Consider the following 13,544-nt stretch of genomic DNA (forward strand, 5'->3'; position numbering starts at 1 on the left):
TTTTGAAATACTTCACTTGATGTTTCTGTAGTAAACAGTGCTTTTTTTATTCAGTTTTTAGTTTCACAGCCAATGAGGCAAGTTAGGTCTTGAGAATAAGTAAATTTATAGAATTGAACTGGAGGTGATAGCAAAGACTGTTGGAAGTGCAGAATCCACATTAATATGTCCTGTTAGTTAGGAAAAATGACAATATAAATAAGTGAGAGGGTAAACTAGGGGAGGGTTCAGGTTGAATGTCCTTCACTAAAAGGTGGTCAGGCACTGGAACAGGCTCCCCAGGGCAGTGGTCACAGTATTGAGCCTGCTGGAGTTCAAGGAGCTTTTGGACAAGCATTTGGACATCTCTCAGACATATGGTCTGATTTTTGGGTGGTCCTGTGCAGAGCCAGGGGTTGGACTCAATGGTCTTTGTGGGTCACTTCCAGCTCAGCATATTCCTTGATTCTATGATTTTAATTATTATTATTATTATTTTTTGTTAAGTAAAGTAAAAAAACAAGTGTTTTTTCTTATTGTTTGTTTGTTTTATATAATATCTCAGGACAGTACTTTTATAGCTGAAGGACTAGAGTAACGCTAAAGAAATGGGACCTCCATGCATGTTGCTTCTAGAAATTTCCTCTCTGTCTGACCTAGTGTTATTTTATTGTAGTGCACAGGAGCTCAGTCTGTGCAATGGATGTGGGGATGTGGTACCTCTTTTTTTTTTTCTTTTTTCCCTCAGCTTCTCATTGAAAAACAGATTTTTCTATTTATTTATTTTCCTAAATCTTTTAGTGACTATATAAGAATTCTTCACAGTTTCCAAATCTCTGTAGCTCATCTACATCTTCATCCTCTATCTAAATAACCTTAAATCTTAGCTTATAAGTTTTTTAAAAGCAGGATTGTCTCTTGGAATCTCCAGATTTTACCCCAGAGCAAACAACACAGACGTAAATTCAGTTGTTACTGAGTTACTATTCAGTCCTTCCTGGCAAGTAACCATTTGAACAGTTCCGTGGGGTAGTATCTACTGATCTCCCATACCCCACACAGACATAATTCAGATCACTTTTATTTCTTTCCTGCTAGATTTCTTCTGTTCTTTCCCAGCTTTGTTCTCTTCTGCTTTGTTCCCCAACTAATAATATGAAATCTGCTTAGAGAAAATAAAATCAATTGGTCAGAAAATGATTCTTGGTTTGTTTAATGCTTCAGGTAAGCCCAGGAAGTTTCTAAACTTATAGCCTCAAATTTTTTCATTTCTACTTCTACCACCTCCTCATTCCTCTTCACATAGAATATTGTCTATTTCATTCATTACAGTTTCAGAAAGTTTTGCAGAAGTAAATAGCACCTGTGTAACTGAGCTAATAATGTCAGCAAGTGAAAGGTATTAATACACCAATTAGCAAAGATAGTTTATGGGAAATACAAAGTAATGGAAGTTCAGAAATAAAATGACTTATTGTGTTTCAGCAGTATGCCTTCCACCATAAAATAGGTTACAGTTTGGAAGGGTGAAAGAAGACCAAACACATGGTTTTGGATTGAATTCCTGCCCTAATAATTGTTATCCTATGTTACTGAAAATTATCCATGACTGGAGATAACCATACGTGTAGTTTTTCCATTATTTTTCCTCTCTCCTGTGGATGACACTTCGTTACTGGAAGCCTATTCCCTTTTTTCCCTTTGCCTCATAATTCAGATTCTTGGCACACCATGTTGAATTTTATGGTTAAGGGTAAAGCAAATCATTCACAGCTGTCTGTTGGTTAGGTGTGCTTTGTGCTTAAAAACCAGTCATGTTGGTGTTGCTTCAACCCAAAATCAAGTGTTCCCAAGACTCTGACCTAAACATGCCAATTTTCATACCCAATTTTCTTCTTCCTTTACTATTTTGAATGTGTGGCTGACACTTTACAGATGGTATTGGCCAAACATTGGTTTCTGGAGCCAAAATAGATCTGAATTAGTAGTCAGAAGATACTGCCCCAATGGGAGCATTAGTTTAATTTTCCATTATTGTACTCTTTCTTCAGTAATAAAGACTTTAATTTCCAATCAAGGTAATATCCATAGCAAAGGATTTGAATTAATGGTAATAAACATTTGGACTGGTGAGCTTGAAATGGGTAGTTGTAAATCCTTGGGCTTTACAGTTTGAAATTCAACCAGCAGCACATATTTAGACAGACTGTTTTTTTTTTTTTTTTTTTTTTTTCCTCCTTGTGTTGGCAAATTGTAAGCTCTGTTTTTAAGCAGGGATAAAGTAGAACTTCTACCTAACATCTACAAATCATGATGTAGACACCTGCCTAAGTGCTGAAACGTCCATTTGGATTTACACAACCAGCATTTATTTATTTCATTGTTGAACTTTAATAAAGATATTCCAGTTTGTCTTTTCTTCCTTGTTCAGTGGAGCTGTCAGGTTCACAATTCCTCATTTCTCTGCCCAAAAGTCAACACCAGGAAGCAATAAAGCTGCCTGGGGTTCTTCTAATTTGTGTTGTTTGGCAAAACACCCTAGTGTTCAGGATGCCAGCTGAGCATTGCCAGCTTATACTGTGGCTAGAGCCATTATGAAATAAAGCCTACTCTGAGACTGGCTAACTCAGATGCTATGCATGCTTTAGAATGTGAACTGGCAGAAGTCTACCAAGATTTATAGCTAATATCTACTGCCTTGACACAGTTTGGAAAGTGCAAAGAGAATATAAAAAGCCAGAAAACACCCTTCGCAGTCAATGAAATGAGGTCTTGTTCACTGTTTCTTGATGGCTCCTGGTAAAGCTTACTTAGATTACAAGCTTAATGATGAGCTCTAGGATTTGCTTGAAACTGTCAGCTCTGCCAGCATGGTCGGGGACATAACAGTGAACTTGTGGTCTCTCTGGTTCTCACATCATCTGGAGTTACAAAGATTCTTCATATGAAACTAAGCTGCTCAAGGTATATGAACCAGAAAACATATCTGGGTCATACACTCCTTGTGTCTCTGAAAAGATCAAATTCCAGGAGGCTTATAAACAACTGAGAATGATCAAATTTCTTCTCTTTTGGACACTTTGACTCTCAGTTAACTGAAGTGAATGAGGATACTTTCAGGCATCTTACAAGTGTCTAAATAAAGTGCAGAACTCACTGTCTGGTGTGCTGATTCTCAAGTCATTCAGTCTGTAAAGTACTGCATGCAGAAACTAAGTGATTGATGGTAAATGTGTTGCTAAGCTCTTCTGCTCATTAAAAAATAAAAATAAAATTTGCAGTAGTAAGTATTTATTAACAGTATTAATTTTGATATACAACATATAAGAAACACAGAATTAGTACTACAGGAAAAAAAAATACCTTTGTATATGGAGTGAGATGAAAGATGCATATCACTATAGGACTATACCTACTAATTTTCTCAAAGATACCTTTTGTCATGGCTTTTCAGTAGCTGCTTTTAAAGCAAATAAATCACTTGGAAAAAAACCTTAAGATTATCCCACTCCTCCCTCTATATATGTTTAGCTTGCATCAAGGAAGGCTTCAGTGGATTTCTTAGACAATAAACTCTTCTGTTGGCCATGATTTAGAAAACCATCCTTTTATTTGGCAAAGCACATTTCAAATATGCTATGGTCTTCAAGATGGTGACATCCTGCTTTTCTTCCTCAGTAGACTCCTGACCTCTTAATGCCTGACAAGCTCTTTTCCTTTCACGGATATAAGCATCTTGCTTTAGACCATAAAGTGTAGAATATTCTAAACAGATGGACGTAGCATTATAACGGTCTGCTGAAGATTACAATTATTTTACATTTCTTGAGATGTAGTCTCATTCAATTGCATTGGTAAATATCTCCCAATTTCATCTGAATTTTGGTTATTCGCAACACAGTAAAGAGAAACAGAATCTGGCTGTTTATATTTTAGTTAACTATGGAAATATTGTGAAAAAGAAGGAAATAATAGATTTGTAAAAAAGTTGCCAAAGTCAATATTGGAGAAAAATGTTGAACTAAGTAAAAAAAAAATATGTATATATATATATATATATATATATATAAATATATATATATTGAAACCTAATTTTTAAGGCATAGCATTCACAGGAATATTTTGAGGTGGTAGTAGCTTTAAGGATTTTCAGACTAGTGGTTCTTAAATATAAATATATATGCCAAAGTTATTACATATAATTTGTTTGAAAAAAAAAAAAAAGTCATGTTATCTCTCTTGCAAAATAAATAATTCATAGAAAATAGGACAGAAATTATTGTGTATATATGTCAAGTATGAGACTGTTGTCAAGTCAGTGGAAACTTGGTCTCAATGTGGCATTTCCCCACTTGGTGTTTGACCACAAGATCAAACAGGTCCACTAAGCATTGTAGAGTGAATCTCATGCTTCTTTTCCTCGTAAGTCAAAACAAAGTAGAGTAACAATGAAATGTTGCTTTGAAGCATTTTATCTGCCACCCTTGTGGATCAGGACCACTGAGAAAAATTTTCTTTCCAGACTGCACTCATAGTGAAAGCATTTATCTTCAAAACATGATCATAAAAGGTGGCATCAGCAGTGCTCCTGTCCTGGCTAAACTTGGTTAACCAGCTGTTTAGTTGCAGACTTTTGAGATCAGATAAGATTAAAGGTGCGTAAAAATGTAACTAGGGAAATCAGTTTCTAAAATATTTTATTGTAATCTATTTCATATATTGACTCAAGGATATAAATATTAATAGAATATCATCAAGAATTTATTATTTTATTAATGTATTATTTATTCATAAGAAATATTAAGAATATTAGTAAGAGTTGGTCATTGGTAATCAGGTTAGGAAAAAGCTTTGCTCTACATTTTCTATCTCAGTTAAACAAATTGTTGAGTTATAGGGATAGATCAGAAGAAAGTACATCAGTGAACTTCTTTAATCATCATTAGAGAAATTAGCTCTTCAGACTAACAGGACATGAATATATGATTTTCCCTCTTTCTTTATTTCTTTTTAAAAGCTCAGTAGGTATGGCAGTGTTTCTGACTGCCCACAACTGGAACTGAGGTTTGATACTACAAATTTAGTGACACTTAAGAAAGAAATATTCAGGCTCTTCCAGAATTCAGCCAAATTGAACATGGGTGTTAAAGCTTACATTTTCATAAATTCTAACAGTGATTTGTATTTTTATACTAAAGAAATATAATTTATAGGATATCAGTGCAGTTATCGAGAAAAGAAAGAAATATTAATTGCTGCACACATGAAAAGTTATGTTGGGGCTATTGAAAAACAAATACTTCTTTGGAGAATATGCTGGCCCAGCCCTCAGCTGATTCACAACATTTTACTACTGCCATAAATATGGTGATGCAAAACATACAAAAGTTCAAAGAACAGCTGCATGTTTCTGATCTGATCCAGCAATGTGATAAAGGCAGTCAACAATCAAAGTGAATGAAAGATGGTTAGTATATTCGGCAGGACTTGCTCATATTTTTAAAGTATCAGACTCAAAGTAAATAACTATTATGAAGTTGCTATAATAGGGAACTTCCATAACTGTTACATCTCTGTAAACAGCAGAGTGAATGGCAGAGCATAAAGCTAACAAATGTTTTACATTAAAGTTTCAGAATCAATAACATTTTTAAGATGTTATCAAACAAAGCATTCAGTGTTGAAAATAACAGCCTCAGCTAGAGTATTTATTCAGTAATGCAGCTGCAGAGCCAAAGTTCCTATTGTTCCTTAATGTTTATATTGCACTGTAATGAGAAGATGGTCAGTAGAAATTGGAATTAATTGCAGATGAACTTAGAAGGAATTAAAGTTATACACTCCAGTCCAGTAATGTCCCTTTTCTGTTTTGAGGTGTGAAGTGTGGAATACAAACTTCTTACTTAGAGCTCTTAAGGGAAAAGGGAGATAATTCCATGTCAAGGTTGCATGGCTCTTAATGAAAAACTGAAGTGTAGGTGACACGTACCCTCATTGGCTATCAGCTGCAAATATCTGATATTGTCAGATTAGTGAAGCATTGCTGCTTCAGTCCTCAAAAGGGAAAAAAAAAAAAAAGAAAAAAAAAAGTTTTCCACCTGTTGAAAAGAGTTGATGGAATAAGATTGATTAGAAGCAGAGAATATTGTCAGCTTCCCATGACAAAGAGAGCTTAGATGATCTCAATATCAGATTATTTCCACATCTATATGAATTAGAACTCTACCTGCAAAGGCATAAAAGATTAACCTTGTACTCTGTACAGAGACAAAACTATAAACTATGTGTGGAATCATTTGTGGTGGAATTCCAGATTTAGACACTTAAGTGTAGATGTTTCATGGTGTCTTTTATAGATGTAGCCATATATTTCCAAGATATCTAAACTCCCTTTGTAGTCAATTTATACCTTGTTGATTCAGTTAGAAGAGCCTAAAGAAAAATAAAGTTCTGAAGACACAAAGTATCTTACCTTACATTAAACATTTCTTCACTATTTAATTCCCAAACCTTATCTAGTTTGTTAAAAATATAGAAGCTACTGTAGCATAAAACACTACTGTTCTATTTGTATTGTCTGCTTTGATAATTCTATTTTCTCTCTACATTCTCTCTTTTTTAACAGAATGGTGATTTTCTTTAAAAAGAAAATGGGATTTATTATTATTATTATTATTATTATTATTATTATTATTATTATTATTATAGCTGTAATCAGGAAAATCATTATAATATTTGGAAAAATTCATTCAATTATTTTTAATTTATGATTGACACACACACACATAATAACAATAAATCCATCCTTTCTGTTAATCTGCTTAATATTCAGTCTTTTTTTTTTCCTTAGAATCTTGGAATCATAGAATATCCTGAGTTGGAAGGGACTCACCATGATCACTGGGTCCAACTCCTGGCTCCACACAGGACCGCCCAAGAATCAGGACATGTGTCTGAAAGTGTTGTCCAAACACTTTTTGAACTCTGGCAGGCTCAATGCCGTGACCAATGCCCTGGGGAGCCTGCTCCAGTGCCGGACCACCCTCACAAACCACTTGAACTTTTTCCTAACATCCTTCCCATCCCAGCTCCATGCTGTTCCCTTGGGTCCTGTCACTGTCCCCAGACAGCAGAGCTCTGTTTTCCTTGTGAGTAAGCTGCAGGCTGCCATGAGGCCTCCCCTCAGACTCCTCTTCTCTGGGCTGAACAAACCAAGGGACCTGAGCTGCTCTAGAGTGTCTTGCCTTCTAGACCCTTGTAGCCATCTTTAATATCTACCCATGTAGATCTCTGTAGCCATCCTTTGTAGCCAGCCATACAGTTAGCCCTCCTGACTGCCAGGGCACACTCTTGGCTCATGTTCAACTTGCTGTTGACCAAAACCTGTTGACCAAATGACTTTTCTTTGGAGCTGCTCTCCAGATTCTCATCCCTCAGTCTGTACGTATATCCAGAGCTTCCCTTTCCCAGGTGCAGAATCCAGCACTTGCTCTCCTTAAACTTTATATTGTTGGTGATTATCCAGCCCTTGAATTTGTCAAGATCTCTGAGAGGCTTCTCTACCCTTGACAGAGTCAATAGCTCCTTACAGTTTAGTGTCCTTATTTCCTGTTTCCTTTCTTCCTTTTTCCCTTCCCTCTGCAATTTTTATTTTTATTTTTATTTTTTTTAATTATTTCTTTTTCTTTTGGAAAAAATAGAAGGTTTATGCAGACATTAGTTTCTAATAGTCTAGTAATCCTTCTGCAAAACACTAACATCTGAACCTATATTGAAAAGTTCCTTGTCTAATTAAAACACATGGATACAACCATTAAAATGTAGTCAAATTAAATGGTTAACTAAATGATTGTCCCCCTTACTCGGCTCTGATGAGGCTGAACCTCGAGCACTGTGTTCAGCTTTGGTCCCTTTTCTACAAGAAGGACATGGAGGTACTCAAGCAAGTCCAGAGAAGGGCAACAAAGCTGGTGAGGGGTCTGGAGAATGAGTCTTACGAGGAGCTGCTGAGGGAGCTGGGTTTGTTCAGCCTGGAGAAAGGAGGCTCCTTATCACACTCTACAGATACCTTAAAGGACGCTGTAGTGAGGCAGGGGTTGGTCTATTCTCCCATGTGCCTGGTGACAGGACGAGGGGTAATGGGCTAAAGTTGTGCCAGGGCTGTTTTAGGTTGGATATTAGAAAGAACTTCTTTACCGAGAGGATTGTTAGGCATTGAAATGGGCTGCCCAGGGAAGTGGTTGAGTCACCATCCCTGGAGGTCTTTAAAAGATGTGTAGATGTAGAGCTTAGTGATATGGTTTAGTTGAGGACTTGTTAGTGTTAGGTCAGAGGTTGGACTAGGTGATCTTGGAGGTCTCTTCCAACCTAGATGATTCTGTGATTCTGAGATATTAATGGTGTTCCTTGTCCTGGAGTTAATAAACAGGAAATAGTGTAAAAGACAGTAAGTGAGAAAGAGCTATGTTCTAAGACAGAATGGCTTAGACTGAAATTTGAAAACTACCAAAATGTTTCTCTGTGGAATCCAATTTAAAATTTTGGAACAACGAGCATTTTGAAGTGCTTAATATTGTTATTTCTAAGATTCTCAGAATGTTGCAACATTTTCTTTTCATGTTTCTCAACTCTGATGCTTACACCATTTAATCAAAGAATGGATAGAGAAAGAAAAACTCATGATCAAAGTTACATTGATCCATCTTCATTTCTCTCCATTTTTATCTAGATGATACTTAGATCAGGGACTTACTGTTTGTCATTAGCGTTACTAAGGAATATAACTTTTTCCTGACAGTAAAGGATGAGGTTCAGAAAACTGCAGTGTCTAAAAGATCTGTTAATTTCCTTAATTAAATTCCATCTGTCTTTAAAAGGTTACAGTATCTCTTTATTTACAGAATAGCTTATCAATTCAGCTATTTTTTTTTCCTTTAGCTTGTCAGAAGCAGTTAAAGTTGATACAGTTTGACATCTTGCCCAGACTGCATCAAACCACAAACCTGAGAATAGAACTTGGCCATTAACAATTTAATCGCCTGTTGCAATACTTCTTTTCCACATCAGCAGTGTCACACTTGATAACGGTGTGATTTTTACCTTTACTCAATGAGATGAGACAATATATTTTACATGTTATAGTTTCTAAAGTGCCTCAAAACCATAACAAGTCAGAAGTTTCATTTTTTTAGTGCTGGATATTTGAAAATGTCAGAATCCATAAGTATACTGGAGGTGAGATTTGGTTAAAAAGCAATGATTTTGTCTGAGAAGTAGACATGAAAGCCTTGATTCAGTACAGTAAATAACATATGCCTAGTCTGAAGAATATGAAAGCCATTGACATTGGTGGGAATTGGTTTTCATACAAGATAGGCACATGATAAAATACTTTTGTGACTAAATCTTAAGCTTCTATTCCTATTGTGGTTCTGGTGAATGCCAGTAAAGCCAATAAACCCATTTCATTGATTTCAGCAAGCTTTGACTCTTACATTATAGTTAAAAAAGTGAAAATTTGAATCCTCCCCCTCTCCATCCTCCTCCTCCCAAACAAACAAACAAACAAAAACCCAGATGGCATAAATATGTGTTTTTTGTTTGTTTGTTTGTTTTTAGCAATCCAACAATGTTAAGATGGAGAAAAAAAATATCTGGAGAGACCCCTCAATATTTTATTAGTGTTTAATGTAGTCATGGTATAGTAGGCAATTGTGTGGATTTTTTCTGTCTCCTAAGGGTATTCTTTTTTCTCTGATGATACTTATGGGAAACTTTTACAGATCATTGGTAATCCACCACAGTCTATTTTACCCAAACATATTCAAGTGCTCAAAATTAATTTTACAAAAAATGAAACTGATGTAGTCTGAAGGATTTCATATCTCTGTATTACTTGATTCAATTTCCACAGACTGGCATCTGATCTTGGTTACGCCTCTATAAATTTACAATATTTAGTTATTTTAGTGGAATTCTTGCCAGTTTATATTGTTCTAAGAGCCCACTAGAAACAAATCTAAAAATAAGTAACTTTTGTTATCTTGTAACATGGGAAAAGTTTTAAATTTCTTTTTTTTTTTTTTTTAGGTACACTCCAAAAATTCTATTCCTTACTTACCACTATTGATGATACTGACTGATTCAGCGTCCTTAGCTACTATAGCAACACATGTAGAGTTATACATGTAGAGTTATAGCTACAGCTGTAGAGTAATTAAGGCTGGCTGATAATGTAGTTCTTGGTGTCTCTTTTTACATCAATATAAAATCTTTTAAGAAATTTTGTTCTGGCTTCTGCTGAGTGAGCACCTCACTTATCAAATAACTTCTTCAAAAAGTCTAGCCAAAGTGCTAATATATATTTGGGGAAGTAAGTTTTCTTTCTTCCTCAAACTGTAGTTTTCCATGTAAATTTATAATGTAGACTTTCTAGAAGAAACTAGAAAGATACTAAATTTACCTGAGAAATAATAATAGAGTGTAAATTGGAGTACTTGATTTACTTGATTTATGATATTATTATTATTATTATTATTATTATTTATTATTATTTATTATTATTATTTATTATTTTTAATGATACTGCTGAAGTTCAATCCATGCATTCTTCAGCACATTACTGATCTTGTTTTTGGTAGAGGCAGGAAAAGTCCACTTTAGAAAATCTGAAATGATCACTGTAAGGTCATTGCTATGGTTGTGAGTGACAATGTAGCAGGGCATGTTTGTTTCCAAGTTTCCTTGTGTTTTACAGGATTGCAGGGTGTGTTAAAGGAAAGCTTGGGTGTGGTACTTAGGGACATAGTTTAGTGGGTAATATTGGAGGTAGGGGGACAGTTGGACTAGATGATCTTGGAGGTCTTTTCCAACATTTATGCTTCTATAATTCTTCTGTTTGTAGTCAAGCTTTGAATACTTTTCTTGTCTTCTTAAACACTGAAGTAGTAGTCATAGTTATTAGTATATAGTGTAGACAGTAGAAGACATAGTATATAGCGGAATTAACACCCCCAAGAGATAAAATAATCCTGGACTATCTTTATTAAACAACTAAGGTCTAAGGTCAGGATTTCTTGCAGTAATTTCTTCACAAACACATTTAGCAACTTACAAAATATGCATCACTATCTGTGCAAAAACATGTACTGGATCAAGGTGTAGAAACATTTTGTTAGCTTACACTTCTACAGCCTTTCAAATGAGTTATTAAGGTAACATTGCAAAGCCATGTGTCTCTGTACATGAAAGACTCAGTTCTAGATAAAAGTCTAAAATCAGTACCTGACCCCATAGACTCACAAATAGGAGATACAAAGTAGCAGACCAGAATTAGATTAAAATTATTTATTTTATTCACTTCTTCAAGCACCTTTTCCTCATCCCAAGAAAATCGTATCAAACTTTCCCAAAAATCAGCAGCCTGCCTTTAACTGTATAGGATAGTTCAAATCGGCTGAGAAATCTGTGAAGCTTCAATTTAAAGGTTTTTGTCTGCTTGCCTTTTGAAGCTATTTTGTTTTTGTTTTAGACCCAATGTTATTTGTTCTTAATTTCTGTTTGAAAAAAAAAAAAAAGGGAAAAAAAAAAAAACATAATTCAGCATGTACATGCTGTAAATATATGGATAATGTGCCTGTAAAAGACAATCAGAAACATACAGTGCAGTTCTGTCTTTTCTGGGTAATTACATTGGTTGTTCACTATGAACCCAATGAGTACAATATGAGTTCAATAACTCTTCACAAATTTGAACCTTGTTTTACAACTCCATTTTGCATAAAAGCCAGTAGATGACGTTCAAGAGTGTTGCACAGCTGATGGGTTCTGCAGGACCAATAAAATAGGATTCATACTTTAGACGTATTTCTCTGACAGTGCATTCCATTAAGACTTAGCAAATTTGATCCTCATTTTACAACTTAGTTCTGTATAACAGCCAGAAGCCTTATCCTAAAATGTGCTGAGTACTCTTAGCATGTTTGGATTCGTACAATTCTGCCTTTATAGAACCTTGAAAAGATTGTAGAGATGTTATGTTTGGATGTCAAAGGGGATTTGCATATTAGCTACAAAAGAGCAACACCTCAACAGTCTTAGGAGAAACAGACAATATGATGTATCTCCTCTTGTATAAACAGTGACATCTCAAGTTACCATTAGTATTCCCTAATATGCAACTAAGTTAAAGGTTATCATCTGCTGCAGATTTAATGGATTGCATTAGAGTTACAGCAAATGACCCTTGCAGCTCCTTTAAACTTGATCGATCACAATGTAATTGTCATGGCGGGCTAGCAATTAATTTTCATTAGTCAGGGAAGTCATTAATGCTTGCAGTTAGGGAAAATGACTATTAGATTGAAGTAGAAGTGATTCAATCATTTTTTACAATTAAAAAAGTTGGCATAATTTGCTAGTTCCATACGTGCAGAAGAATATTATTGCAGTTCTATTACCATGTGCTATTCCTGCTGTGAGGCACTGGTTCGAACCAAGGGTTGAATATGGCACTCTTCATACTGAAAGAGAAGGCATTTTTTACAAAATTTCTATTTGGAATATTATTTGGGAATAATGATGGAATGCCCCCTCATTTTTATTTTTTTTTCCTATTGCCTTTAAATCTATGCTGGAATTTAATGCTATGGTGAAAGGCATATTTCCTCATGTCAAAGTGCTATTTGTTTTTCCTTTGACACACAGTGCCTGTTTACTGAATAAGAGAAGAATTGAAAGACCTCTGGATCATTCAGCTGCCTTGGTAAATAGTAAATTGCCTGGCAATGACAGTTAGATGTGATATTGCTCCCTGATATCACAGTTGGTATAACAATGCTGTTCATTCATCCAGCACATTTCATATAAGAATTTTAAAATATTTTTTCAAACAACTCCATCTCAATAAGTCCTAATCAAACACAGAAGTCAAACTGAAACAGAAAACCAAATACCTTATACTCCAAGGTATATGGAATCCTCATAAATGCCTAGTCTTGTCCAATTTCCATTCCCAATTAATTAGTTAATTCGTTGGTATTGTTTTCAAGTATTCTTGGTGTTGGGATGCACTCTGTTGAGACACTTTTTTTTTTTTTTTAACCTAAGAGAATATTCTGTTTCAGCAAGTCATCTTTAATACCTCTGTAAATGTGCTTTTAATGAATTTAAGTAAAACAATACAAAACTATCTAGGTCTTATTTTGTCCCTGTGAGACTAAATGTCACCTGCATTTTAGGTACTTAATAAACTACAGTTCTTTAATACATAAAGCCATCGTTTGTAAAGTAAATGCTAGAAAGCAGTGTTCTTTGAATGTTGTCACAAAATAGTCCATCTCAGTTTAGGTTAATAAGTTAGGTGGAAATGAAGCAGCAATACAGTCTCTCAAAAACATTTTATATTTTTCCTTGGCTAAAGGAATTTAGGCATTACAGTGAGCAACTTACTTAAAGTGTATATGTTTAAAACATGCAAAGGTTGGGTGAATTGCCTCTTCTCATGATGACTAAAATATATTGAAGAAAATATATTAATACTGTTTATTATACTAAGATTTTGGAAA

The sequence above is a fragment of the Anas platyrhynchos genome, chromosome 1 (assembly GCF_047663525.1).
Source record: "Anas platyrhynchos isolate ZD024472 breed Pekin duck chromosome 1, IASCAAS_PekinDuck_T2T, whole genome shotgun sequence".
NCBI lineage: Eukaryota > Metazoa > Chordata > Aves > Anseriformes > Anatidae > Anas > Anas platyrhynchos.